This window comes from Neomonachus schauinslandi, chromosome 5 (genome assembly GCF_002201575.2).
Source record: "Neomonachus schauinslandi chromosome 5, ASM220157v2, whole genome shotgun sequence".
NCBI lineage: Eukaryota > Metazoa > Chordata > Mammalia > Carnivora > Phocidae > Neomonachus > Neomonachus schauinslandi.
The window spans coordinates 34,400,957-34,413,656 of NC_058407.1; positions in this window are offsets into that span (position 1 = coordinate 34,400,957).

Sequence of the window (12,700 nt, forward strand, 5' to 3'; positions counted from 1 at the left end):
TCTTTCTTTCTTTCTTTCTTTCTTTCTTTCTTTCTTTCTTTCTTTCTCTTTCTCTCTTTCTTTCTTTTTCTTTCTTTCTTTCTCTCTCTCCTTCTCTCTCTGTCTTTTCTTTTCTTTCTTTTCTGTATGGTTTATCTCCTTCTGGCCAATTTGCAAAATCTCCTTGTATGCTATAGATATTACCCACTATCTTTATTCTTCATCAAAGTTTTTTTTTCCAAATCTATTATTTTTATATTGAATTTGTTTATAGATTTTTTTTATTCATAAAAACCTTTACAATTTTTCTCTTTCTTCTTGAATAGGCATGTAAAAATCTGTCTAAATCTGTGTTAATATTGTAGGAACTAGTCATGTGACCTTTTTAAATTACATGAAATTGAAAATTTAGTTCCTCAGTTCCTGTGACTACATTTTAAATGTCACATGTAGTTAAGGGACACTGTGTTGGACAACAGAGATATAAAATATTTCTATCCTTGTATAAAGTTCTACTGGACTGTGCTAATTTAATTGTTTTTTATAAAGAACTCCTTAAGACATTTTAATTTTTTTCTATTTTGTTTCTTTTATTTTCTATTTATTAAATTTATATTTTAACTTAATTAATTTCACATTTTAGTCATATGAATTTCCTCTTCTGATTTATTTGGTTTACTTTGTATTTCTTTCTCAAATATTTTGTGGGCTGAGTAAGAAGTTCCTTTCTTTCCTTCTTTTCTTCTTTCAGTTATTTATTATTACATTTGTTAGGCTACACATTTATTTTTGAGTTCAGTTTTTCTGAGTTTTAAAAGTTTTACAATATAGCTTTCTGATGCGAGGATCATATGATACGCATTTCATCATTTCTAAATTGTTAAAATATTTTCTGATTTATGTTTAATTTTTCTAGATTAACAGAAAACAGAACAGTTGTTTTAAATATGTGAAATTTTCTCTGTGATACCTAATCCCTCTATTATAAATATTCCATATTCATACCAAGAATAATGCATATATTTAATAACAGTTCTTAATAACTTAGTAACAAGTGCTATTGAGATAGATTTAATAATTTTTAATATATTATTTAATTCATCTATCATTTTACTTTTTTTACTCTTCTGTCTATTATATTTTTCCAATTTGGAAACTGTCAGTATAATTGTATTGTAATAAAATTCTTTCTAAAGATAATTTTTGCTTGATTTATTAGTTTTCGTGTTATTTGGTACATAAAATAAATGTCTACTGTATATCTTATTAGATAGTTGCATCATATTTTGCTTTATTCTCTTTGTTATTATTATACTTAAATTCAACCTTGACTTATATTAATATTTCTGTTGTTTATACTTGCTTATTATTGATTTATCTATTATCCCTTGGTTTCCACCATTTTATTATTTTAAGTTGCTACTAGGTTTTTACTAGTGAAAAATCTAGACTTAATTTTATTGTTGTTACTGTTGTTTTTTAAACCTAATATAACTTATATATTAAATAAATATATATTATTATATCATAACATTATGTACATTAATATTGTTATATATGTTAAATAATATTATGTATATGCGTGTATATATATATTTTTTTCTTGTTTGCTGCCTATGTCTCCTGCCTCTAAACCACCATATTCTTTTAGTTATCTTCATATGTATGTCCATATATAGTCATGCATAGTCACATGTCACAGGCTACCATTTCAACTTTACTGTCCCATTATAGCAATTATACTCAATGTGCTTGCATGTGGCCTCTGCTATTCAGAGATTTAATCATCTCCATTGTTACTAAGGATTTCAGTCCTATAACAGCCTAACAATTATTCTAGTTGACAAAAAGGAAAATGATGACTGAACATTTTACCAATGCTGCTGCTTGCTCACAGTGCATTCCTTTTTGTCCCTCAATGACAAATCAGTCTTCTTGAGGAATAGACAGCTGGTAGAATTTGTGGGCTTTCATAATAGATCCATTCTAGGATGGCCACTTCAGGCATGACCACTTTTCTCCATGATCTGCCTTGGAAGTTCTGGCATCCTCTTTGCTTAGTGTAGACAAACTTTTTCCAAGTGTCCAAGAGCCATCTGAGCAAAAATATATTAGAAACTCTCAAGAGAGAGTTTCCCCATATTAACATACTCTTTCTTCTTTACCTTGGTATTCTGCCCCCCTTAATTCTGTTCCCTCAGATCTGTTCCTAGTCATTCTCCTAGTCCTTGCTGCTACATGCTAGGCCAGTATGGCAGCTCCTTGAAGTGCAACATTTCTCCCTTGGCAGGACTCCCCCATTCTTCCAGTTAGTTATGTTGTGATTTGATTTGTTAAGCAGGAAGGTTCATGGAAACAAATCCTGAAGAGGGCAAATATCGCTTTTGAAGGCATCTGCCTCATTTGAGGATTCCAGATAGTCCTAAAGCAAGGAAGTGTATGTTATCCTTTAGCATGAACTATGTGCTACTTTTCTTGGCCTAGAATTTCAGGAGAATCTGGGTCCTTAAGATTTTTTAGTTAATCTACCTTATGTTACCACCCCAAGTCTTAGGATCCCATTCCTTTTATAACTGGAATCCAAATTTCATGAAGACAATTCACCAGGTTGAGTAATCAACCTTCTTCCAAATTTTGCTATTCTTGGATAAACCTCTATGCCTGTTTCTCAACATGATCAGCCCTCCCATTACTTTTTTTTTTAATGTTGTTCAAATGTCTTCTTGTTCAAATTTTTATTCGAATTACTGGAATTAATATTTGACCACCATGTGTCTGCCATTTTCTCTTTTTACAGTATCAGTGTTTCTCCCCTATACCTATCTAATTTCTCAATTGGTATCATTACTCTAATAGCTGTACTTCTCAAAGGCAAGAGATGTTATACCAAGTATCAAATGCCAGTACAGGGCGCCTGGGTGGCTCAGTTGGTTGGGCGACTGCCTTCGGCTCGGGTCATGATCCTGGAGTCCCTGGATCGAGTCCCGCATTGGGCTCCCTGCTCGGCAGGGAGTCTGCTTCTCCCTCTGGCCCTCCCCCCTCTCATGTGCTCTCTGTCTCTCTCATTCTCTCTGTCTCAAATAAATAAATAAAATCTTTAAAAAAAAAAAAAAACAAATGCCAGTACATCTTTTCCAACTGTAATTTAGCCAAATTCACTGGAGGTGAAAGTCTTCACAATTGCAGTTTTACAGAATACCAGTGACCATCAATTTTCCCCCTACTGTTTGAGATGGGGTCCTCATACCAGTTGGTCACTCTAGGTTCAGCTCCAGAATCGCATCCTAGAGTTGGCTTCTTAGGGATCACTCCTTAGGTCACTTCCCTAGAAGCAGAGAGTGAGACAGAGATTCAGGTGTTTGTGATTTATTGAGTGAGTCATTCAGGAAAATCCTATAAGGGAATAAGGGAAACAGGGGAGGAGGTCACAATTATAAGCTCTTGGCTTCAGTGTTCACAGCAGCTAGAGGATGGTTGATATTGAGTTGGTAAAGGGGATCTAGGTGAAGCACTAAGAATTTCTATCGTGTGCCTGAAGTGCAGTTAAGAAGCATGAATGTTGGCAAACCTTGAGAGTGGAAAAATTCAGACAGAACTCTCATAAAGAGAAGTTCATTAATGCTAGTTTGAACATTTGATTGTAGGACTTATGATCATTTCTGGCTTCATCGTTTATCAGAGAACTACTATATGTATGAAGTTACTTATGTACACAGAGCTACAAGAGAAATGTAAGGCATAATGCCATTCCCATGAACTTTGTAAGAAGTTGTCACCATTTCAAGATACTGTGTAAAAATTCTAGTAGAAGTCTTATAGTAATTATTATCATATGACAAAGGACACAAAAATCAATGTGATACCTGATTTTTTGATAGAAACATCTTGAGCACTCAGGAGGGAGAAACTTGAAACAATTTTGCTGCATCTTTTTAATCAGTAGAATTGCAAAAATATTTCTGCTTTCTGAAGAATCAATTTTAGTTTTTTCATCTAATCTATCATCATGTGGATATATAATGGAAGAGTGAGACTAGATATCTGGTTATGATCGTGTTATAGCTTTGGGAAAGAAGAGCAATCTTTGCAGTTTTAGTCTAAACAAATAATAATCACATTTCTGTTACCCAGGGTTACTGTCCCTTATTATAGTAGTTAGCATCGATTTTTTCAGCTAAGCTCACTCAGCAGTGGCTAGCCACAGACACTGTGTGTTGCAGAGTAACTTTTCTATTTAAATCCTCTTTGGATGAGAAAGAAGTTAACCAGACTTCAGTTAGGAATTTATTTTTGATCAAGAACAAGTCATAATAACTAGACTGACCAATATCACACATGGTGAACATTAGTATGAGATAACATGAACTCAAAGCTCTTTTCCTCCCAGCTATTCACAGTTTAAAGATGTATTTTTAAATTATACCAGATTATATCCAACATGAAGAGCAATGCATTTATGAAAAAGTGGGAAACCTTTCTTACAGTCGACTTTTTCATGGCATTTGCAAAAGAAGGGTCTTAAAAACGCCACGTGATGTCATGAGGATACATTTTCCATGCTCTTCAAAACCTTTTTTGTTGTTGACAGAGTAAGGTATTATGCTGATATCTTTAGGGAAACATTTTCTAAGATTTGTTTCCCACTCTGATGTTTCACAATTAGTATGGTTGTTTTTGTTTAACCAACTATTTTCAAGGCCAGAGAGGTTTAGGAAATGCTAGCTTAAATAAGATTAAATAGATTATATTTACTGCAGAACCTCTGGGAGAATTTGAGATGCTCATATATGAATCTCTAATGGAAAGAGGATTCTTTAAGCTCTTGGATCACAGAACCCATTTTTCTTGGAGCACATCTTGTGACAAATTCTGAGAAACATTTTTGAGAGAAGCTGCTTTAAGGCAAATTGTACAATTACTTCCTAAAAATCACTGTAACTTCATAAACAGTATTTCAAAAATGTGAATGGAGTCAGGGTCTGATCAGGAGAGAGAACCATACAGTAATTTGAACAGAAAAAATTTAATATAAATAGTATTTAACCATGGTGGGGATTAGATTAATGACAGATAGGCTGGTAAAATGAAAGGAGAATTGTAAAGAATATTCCCATAGCAGATACAAGAGTCAGCCATTACCTCTAGGCCATGGGAGAGCCCCGACCCTCCACTCTGCCAGGACTGAAAGCTATATCTTGTTGGAGAGTAAATGACCATTTCTCACTGAATAGCAGAGAGGTCTCTGTGATGTGGCACTGGTGGAACTTGATGGAAATCCTTCCTCTGGAATTTGGTGGAAACCAATGCTCTAGGGTATGGAAGAAAGCTGTTTAAAGAAAGGTGTCTCAAAGTGGTGCCTGGGTGGCTCAGTCGGTTAAGGGTCTGACTCTTGATTTCAGCTCAGGTTATGATCTCAGGGTTGTGAGAATGAGCCTCACCTCAGACTCTGTGCTGAGCATGGAGTCTGCTTAAGAGTCTCTCTCTCCTTCTTCCTCTGCCCCTCCCCCTCCCCCTTCTCTCTCTCTCTCTCTCTCTCTCTCTCTCGTGTGCGCATGCTCTCTTTCCCTCTCTCTCAAAAAAAAAAAAAAAGAGTGTCTCCTGGAAACTTGCCTTAGAGCCACCTGATGAGTTTCCGGGGAAAGCTGCTGGCTGCTAAATACTGCTGGATACCATGCCTGATAGGAATTGGGTGCTGGAGAAATTGTGTATGCAGTGGCAACAGGCTGATGCTAGAGAAGCTGTGCATGCTCCAAGAGCTGGGCACTGGAGAAGCTGAGAAGCCATCCACGCCACAGCTCCTCCATGCTGGAGAAAACAAGTATGCTGCATAAGCCTGGCAAGTGAGCACGCCTGAACCGGGAAGGAAAAGTCCTTTCTGCAAAGCTTGTCCAGCACCAGCTATTGACATAGCTTACTGCTAACTGGCGAAGGAAAAATATATTTAGAGTGCCATATCCATTTTTACAGAGTAGGCAAAGAAGGTAAATTTCAAGATGTTCACTGGCATGAATATCTAAAAGAAAATTAATTATGTGCTTTTGTTGCTCTTTCTCTGTTTACTTTCATGATCTTCTACAGACACTAGGACTAGGACTTGGTCCAAAAAATGGTTCTCTTATAAAAAGTAAGAACAATCAGCACTAATTAAGAACATTTGGATTGTTTTTCCAGAAAAAGTCTTGAAATGTTGCTTCTAGATTCAAGATAAATTAGATATGAGTACCTTTGGCTACTAATTGCAGAATACTCAGTTTGGCTGCAAGTAACGGAATAAATGACTAACAGTCCCATAAAGAAGTAACAGTTGATTTTTCTCACATGAGACAAAGTCTTAAGGTAAGACGCATCAGGCATTAATTTGGTGGGTCAGCCACTTTGAGGCTGCCATATCTGTGATCCTCTGGGCCTTTTCCTCATGCATGCCACATGGGTATGTCATCTTCAGGAAGTGTATCTGCAATCAAAATGAAAATAAGAAATAATATATGAGTGGAGCTAGGTCTGACCCTTTTAAAAACAAAGAGAAACTATTTTTCAGAAGCCCACAGCAGATTCATTCATTGAAGCTATGTCAAATAACTACTCTTCATCAGGATTCTGGCTGGGACAGCAAATTGTAAACAATGTCAGTCTCCACAATGGAACTTGCAAGGAAAATGGGGTTTTGGGATCTTCATTTGGCAACCCAGTGAATAGTATCTTCTTTGCAGGAGTTTCTTTGAGGATTTAAATATATCACTAAAATAACTTAGCCAATAATTTTAAAAGGAATACAGTAAAAACAATTGGGGGGAGGGTTGGTCAGCAGGATAATAGCCACTTCCAAAGATAACCATGTCCTAATTCCCGGAACCTGTGACTATATTAGGTTATGTAGCAAAGGGAAATGAAGATGGCAGGTGGAATTTAGGCAGTGAATCTGTTGACCTTAAAATAAAAAGACTATGCTGTGTTACCCTGGTGGTCTCACAAGTGTAATCACAAGGGTCCTTATCAGAGGAAGAGGGAGGCAACACGGGAGGATCAGATGGTGATGTATCTATGAAAGAATGTTGCTAGACATGCAGTGTTGCTGGCTTTGAAGATGGAGGAAGGGGCTCATAGCCAAGAAATGTGGTCAGCCTCTGGAAGCTGGAAAATGCAAGGAAATAGAGTCTCCCCTAGTGACTATAGAATGGAATGCAGTTCTGTCAACACCTTGATTTTAGCCCAGTGAGACCTGTGTTGGACTTCCTATCTACAGAACTGTGAGATAATAAGTTTCTGTAATCTTAAGTCACCAAATATGTGACAATTTGTTACAGCAGGAATAGAACACTAGGGAGAAATACAATGTAGATACAACATTGGGATAGACTGAACTTTTTCAATCTTTCAACCACGTATTAGGCCCTTCTTTGTGATATTTTCCAGAAACATTCATTTATATATCAGATGGATTCAAAGTTTAGATGTGGTCAACTAAAATTCTAGAACTGTATTAAGTCCATGCATAATTATTTATTTTCTATTGGAGAACCACAGTGAAGGAATGAGTATATTATTGGATAAATAAGACATAAAAATCATACTTAGCTGACCCAAAGATATCTAGATATTTGTTATTATGTCTTTTTCTTGATTTTTTTTAATCATCATAACAATCTACTATATTTTTAGCATACAGACTGATGCATCCAAAAAGTTTAATAAGGAAGTTTAATATTAGTGGTAATGTTTTTACAGTTGTTTCCAGCTGTGATTCAGCACTAAAGAAAAAAAAAAACCTCAGTGGCAGATGTATTTACCATGTGGTTGTATACATTATTTTATAGGCAAGGTTTTACCAGATGCTGGGTAGCTTTGATGTTACATATGATAAAAAAAATTTGTAGTCTCTGAGACTCTCTGAACTATAATATTAAAAGAAATAACATAACTAATAAATAACATAGACTGTTATAACTTCATATTGTACTTTTTTTTTACATTGAGTAAGCCTGAAAATGAATTTGCAATAAAAATATTTTAAATATTACATTCTCGTACAGGAACTTTGTACATCTTAAGAAAAACTTTTAAAAATAGATCATATATCACTATACAGTAAGCTTAACCATGCTTTGCCAATTTTTTTTCTTTCATAGAATATATATCTCCTCCCATCCCAAATGAGTTATTTTTTTTTTGAGGGGGATATAACATTTAACTTTTATTCTGATCATATAAATGACAATTATTTGTTATACTTTGTGAAAATATGAAAATCAGAAAAAAAGATCATTGCAATTCCAAGTACAAACTGTTGAAATTTTAGCACATTCTTTCCAGTGTATTAAAATAAGGGAAGTGGAAAACTTCCAGATTTCCCTTAGAAGCATATATGACCTTTGAATCCTTGACATCGGGTCCCTCAGATGGGCATGGGAAGGAATCTCTGTCATTAGTGGTATTCTTTCCTTCCATCATTTCCAACGACGGCTTTATGGTTCTTCGGCTTCTACTCTGAGTCTTTATTAAAGTTCCTTGTATAGCTGATCCCCAGGTTGCTGAAGTCCTTCCCAACTTTCGACCTTTACATTTGCCATCCTTCATTCTGCTTTCCTCAAACATATTTCTCACCGAGGTGGGTATATGCATGTCATTTTTACTTCCATTAAAATTTTACTAGGCTGCAAAGAAGAGATATATTCACATATTATAGAAGCTTAGCTAAGAAGTTGTTTTAATTTTATTTACTTCTTACCTCCTTATTGTAGGCCCTCAGGAGGTGAGTGAATAGGTCCTTTGTCGATGTAAGGGTAACACTGTATTTTTCTTAAAAGCTGGCAGATGTCATGTGGAACATCCAAGAGAAGTGAGCATAGTGATTCCGGATTTTTTGAGGTGTATGGACTTGAAAGGAGTCAATAATAAGAACTGAAAACATGGGTGCACTAGCATGAAAAAGCATTTTTGGCCAAGTTGAGACTGAAGAATAAGGTAATTTCCTGTCAAAGAACTGCATGACTTGTATAAGGGGCCTGTAGTATCAAATGCTGGTTTCACTTCAGTGTGGAGGAAACAGATCAAAGGAGAATCATCCCAAACTAACAGTCTTTGACTTGGGTCCAGAAGTCAGAACTAAATTCTTTTTAGATGCTAGCCCATAGGTTCTTTGACAGAAAGAGGAAGGAAATATTGGGTTTCCTTCTCACAGGGTATGTGGGAGCCCAAATGAGAGTTCAGTTCAAGGACCTAAAAACAAATTGCACCCTGAGATTCACAAAGAAGTATACTCCAAACATTAAGTTTCATGCTCTGAAGACAATTCTAACGGTTTGCATTTCTAGTAGTAGTCTTTGCATAGTCATCAAAGGTTTTGAGTAAATAACACTCACTTTTTTTTTTTTAAGATTTTATTTATTTATTTGACAGGGAAAGAGACAGCGAGAGAGGAAACACATGCAGGGGGAGTGGGAGAGGGAGAAGCAGGCTTCCCGCTGAGCAGGGAGCCGGATGAGGGACTCGATCCCAGGACCCTGGGACCATGACCTGAGCCGAAGGCAGGCACTTAATGACTGAGCCACCCAGGCGCCCCAACACTCACTTTTATATATGAGCTCTGGTATTTTTGCTAAAGCTTGTATAGTATTTTAAAATCATACCTAATTTTTATATCTATATTCATCTTTTTGTCTAAAAAGAATACTTTTTTAATTAATATATAATGTATTATTTGTTTCAGGGGTACAATAAAAAGAATACTTTTAAAACCCTTCTAGGACTTTTCTGTGTTTCCTATGCTTATCGTCTGTATTATGGGGCTTCATATGGCAGGGCAAAGAAGGAAAATAACTAAAGAGAAAGGAGAAAGAATTAAAATGGTGAAAGAGTGAGTATAAAGGGAGCAAATCCTGCTACTCAAGGACCTTCTCCCAACCTAGGATCTATTTTATTTTATTTTATTTTTTAATTTTTACTTTCCTGGTATTTTAGTGCCACAAATTTTTTCATCTACATATTTCTAGTCTTTTTTTTTCCTTTTTTCCCCTCATTTAAATATGATAGTTCAGAACAGTCTGTAGTTTAATATCATAGCACAAAATAAAAATCATATCTTTAAAATAATCTAAGTTTATCTGAAAATAGCACTTAAGGAAGGGGGTAAGGAGCACATTCTTTCTTCTTTCTTGAGATACTAGCCTTGCTTGTATAATCTAAAGGCAAAGCACCTACGTGAAATATTCTAGACTGGTGAGATGATATAAACAGAATTTCAAAAGTTTGAGGAATTATTTTTGGGGATGTTGATGTCGTACATATACTTACAGATATAGTTTTTCAGTAATGGAGAGAATAAGGGACATTAAAAACTATGGCCAATGACAGGCTGTATGATTTTGCAAATATTTTATTTTTAAGCTCAGGTTCCTTATCTTAAAAAATGGAGACAAGAAAGCAAATGATGGATTTTGGAGCTCAAACAAGATACTCGCACATCAAAGGGGATTATCCTATATGGATTCACTTGCCCAGACCTGTTTTCCATTAAGAATTTTCCCTAAGCACTCCTGGCTTCTTATTTGCCCACTCTATCCTCCTCTTCTCAGAGTCGTGAAACAATGTTTAACTTCAGTTTGGTAGGGATAATGTATAATTAATAAGTGTGTTATGTGGTTGCAAGGAGACAACCATTCGGAATAAACAAAGGGGGATAAGTGTATGGGCAAAACTGACATATAGAGTTCAAGGATTCTGGCTTGCCAAGGAGAATAGCTCTAAATTTTGGTGATGCTTTATTTGGGTTTCAGTTATACTGGCTCTGGATAGCCAAAACAAGGAGCTCAAAGAGAAATAAAAATTAAAATTTGTATATAAGAGAAAAACAACACCTTAAATTAGAACTGTCAGTTGTTGTTTTCATAGTGTAAATTAATTGAAAAAGCAGTCTTAAATGCCACTTTCTGAAGAAAGACTGGTTGGGTCACTCTCATACTCATTGATGAGATATGTGCTTTTCTTAAATATATTTTTTTATTTTTTTATTTATATAGATGAATGTCCATATCTATTGAAGTCCCCCTGGCCTTAAACAATGCTTGGAGCTTTAACAGGCTTCAAGAGTGCAGGCTTGGCTAAAGTAAAGATTCTAGGGAAAAGGAAATTTTTTTACAGTCATAACTTTAAGGCACTAAGGAGGCAGACAATTACTTGCTGCATTATATCTTGTGTTTCAGTGATATCTGTGGAAGATTCTAATCCCAGGCCTAGAAGAATGGCAGTAGATTGGCTGCATTTAGTTTGACTCCTTCTAGACTAAAACTATGGACAGATTAATCTTGAGAAATAAGGCTGAAAAATAATCACAGTCATTTATTTAGTGAATATTCATTGAGCAACAACCATGTACCAGGAATTGTTCTAGACAATTGACACATCAGTAAACAAAACAGAAGAAGAACCTGAAAAACATACAGAATTGACTTCTAAGTGTTTTAACATCCATAGTCAGAGAAATTGGGAAAAATCTTTGCAAGACTGAGGCACCTATATGAAATAAGAATCTAAACATATTTGAGAAAAGAAGACCATGAATGTCAGTAAAATAAAATCAAAGAAATAGTTTTTGAGACTCAGAGAGTCCTAGTGTAGCGAAGTACCCAGGTAATGTTTGGGTCTTGAGAAAATATACTTTAAAAATGTGTGGAATTAGGACTCCAAGGAAAGACACAGGAATGGTGACACAAAGAAAATCAGGGAAGACAATGATTGCAGGGGTCCAAGTTGTGGCCAAATATAATGAATGATGGGAGAGTATTTCCTGAGGTTGGAACGGTTGATGTTTTTGGCAGTCCCAGAACTCATAATTTCAAATCTCTTACTGCTGGGATCAAAAAGACAAGATTCTACTGGAAAATGCTGATAAAAACATCTGGAACAAAAACCAAAAAGAAGATCCCTGGTCCAGGAAATCATGCTCACCTTGGATGTATTAGGTAAGGAAAGAGGCAAAATTACGTGGGTTTAACTGTATGAACTTGGCTGTCCCTTCCTGAAACAAGGATAGGAATAGTAACAGGGAGAAACACACTAGAATTTTCTCCCTCTACTATGGAGAAAACACAGTAAGGGATGGAAACATTAAAACACTGAGGAAAAGATAACATGGGGACTGCCTGGCTGAGGCATTGGCCTTCACTACTCCTCTAGTGGAACAGATTCACAACTTTCAACAGCAGTTTCATTTAAGAATCTGAAGGTGATTCTCCAGATGAAAAAAAAAAAAAAATGAGGATGAAGTAGCCTCTTCCCTAGCAAGCAGTTCTCTTAGTTCCGAGTTATGTAATGGACACATGCACATAAAAAGAATTCACCTTCAATTCAGCACTGAAATGCCAAAACAGCTAAAAGGGGAAACAAATTAAAATCTGAATGTAGACTGGGGAAGAGCACCTCAAATTAGAACCAACAACTGGTGTTCCCATGCCCCCAAAGATCTCAACTAGTTGAGAAAGTGGTGGGGGACTTAAATGCCTCTTTCTGAGGGAAGATAAGACAGTTGTCCCTCTTCAGAAGTATGATATAGGCAGAGTATAATAATGAACTACTTCTGGAACATTTCTCTCAATAGACTGCTTCAAAGTGGTGGATTTCATTCAACCATAGATGAACTGAGATCCGCTGAGGCTAAAGCCAACCCTCTATCTCTGCCTACCCTCAATCACCAACATAGCAATGAGTCTGTGGCAACCCTAATTGT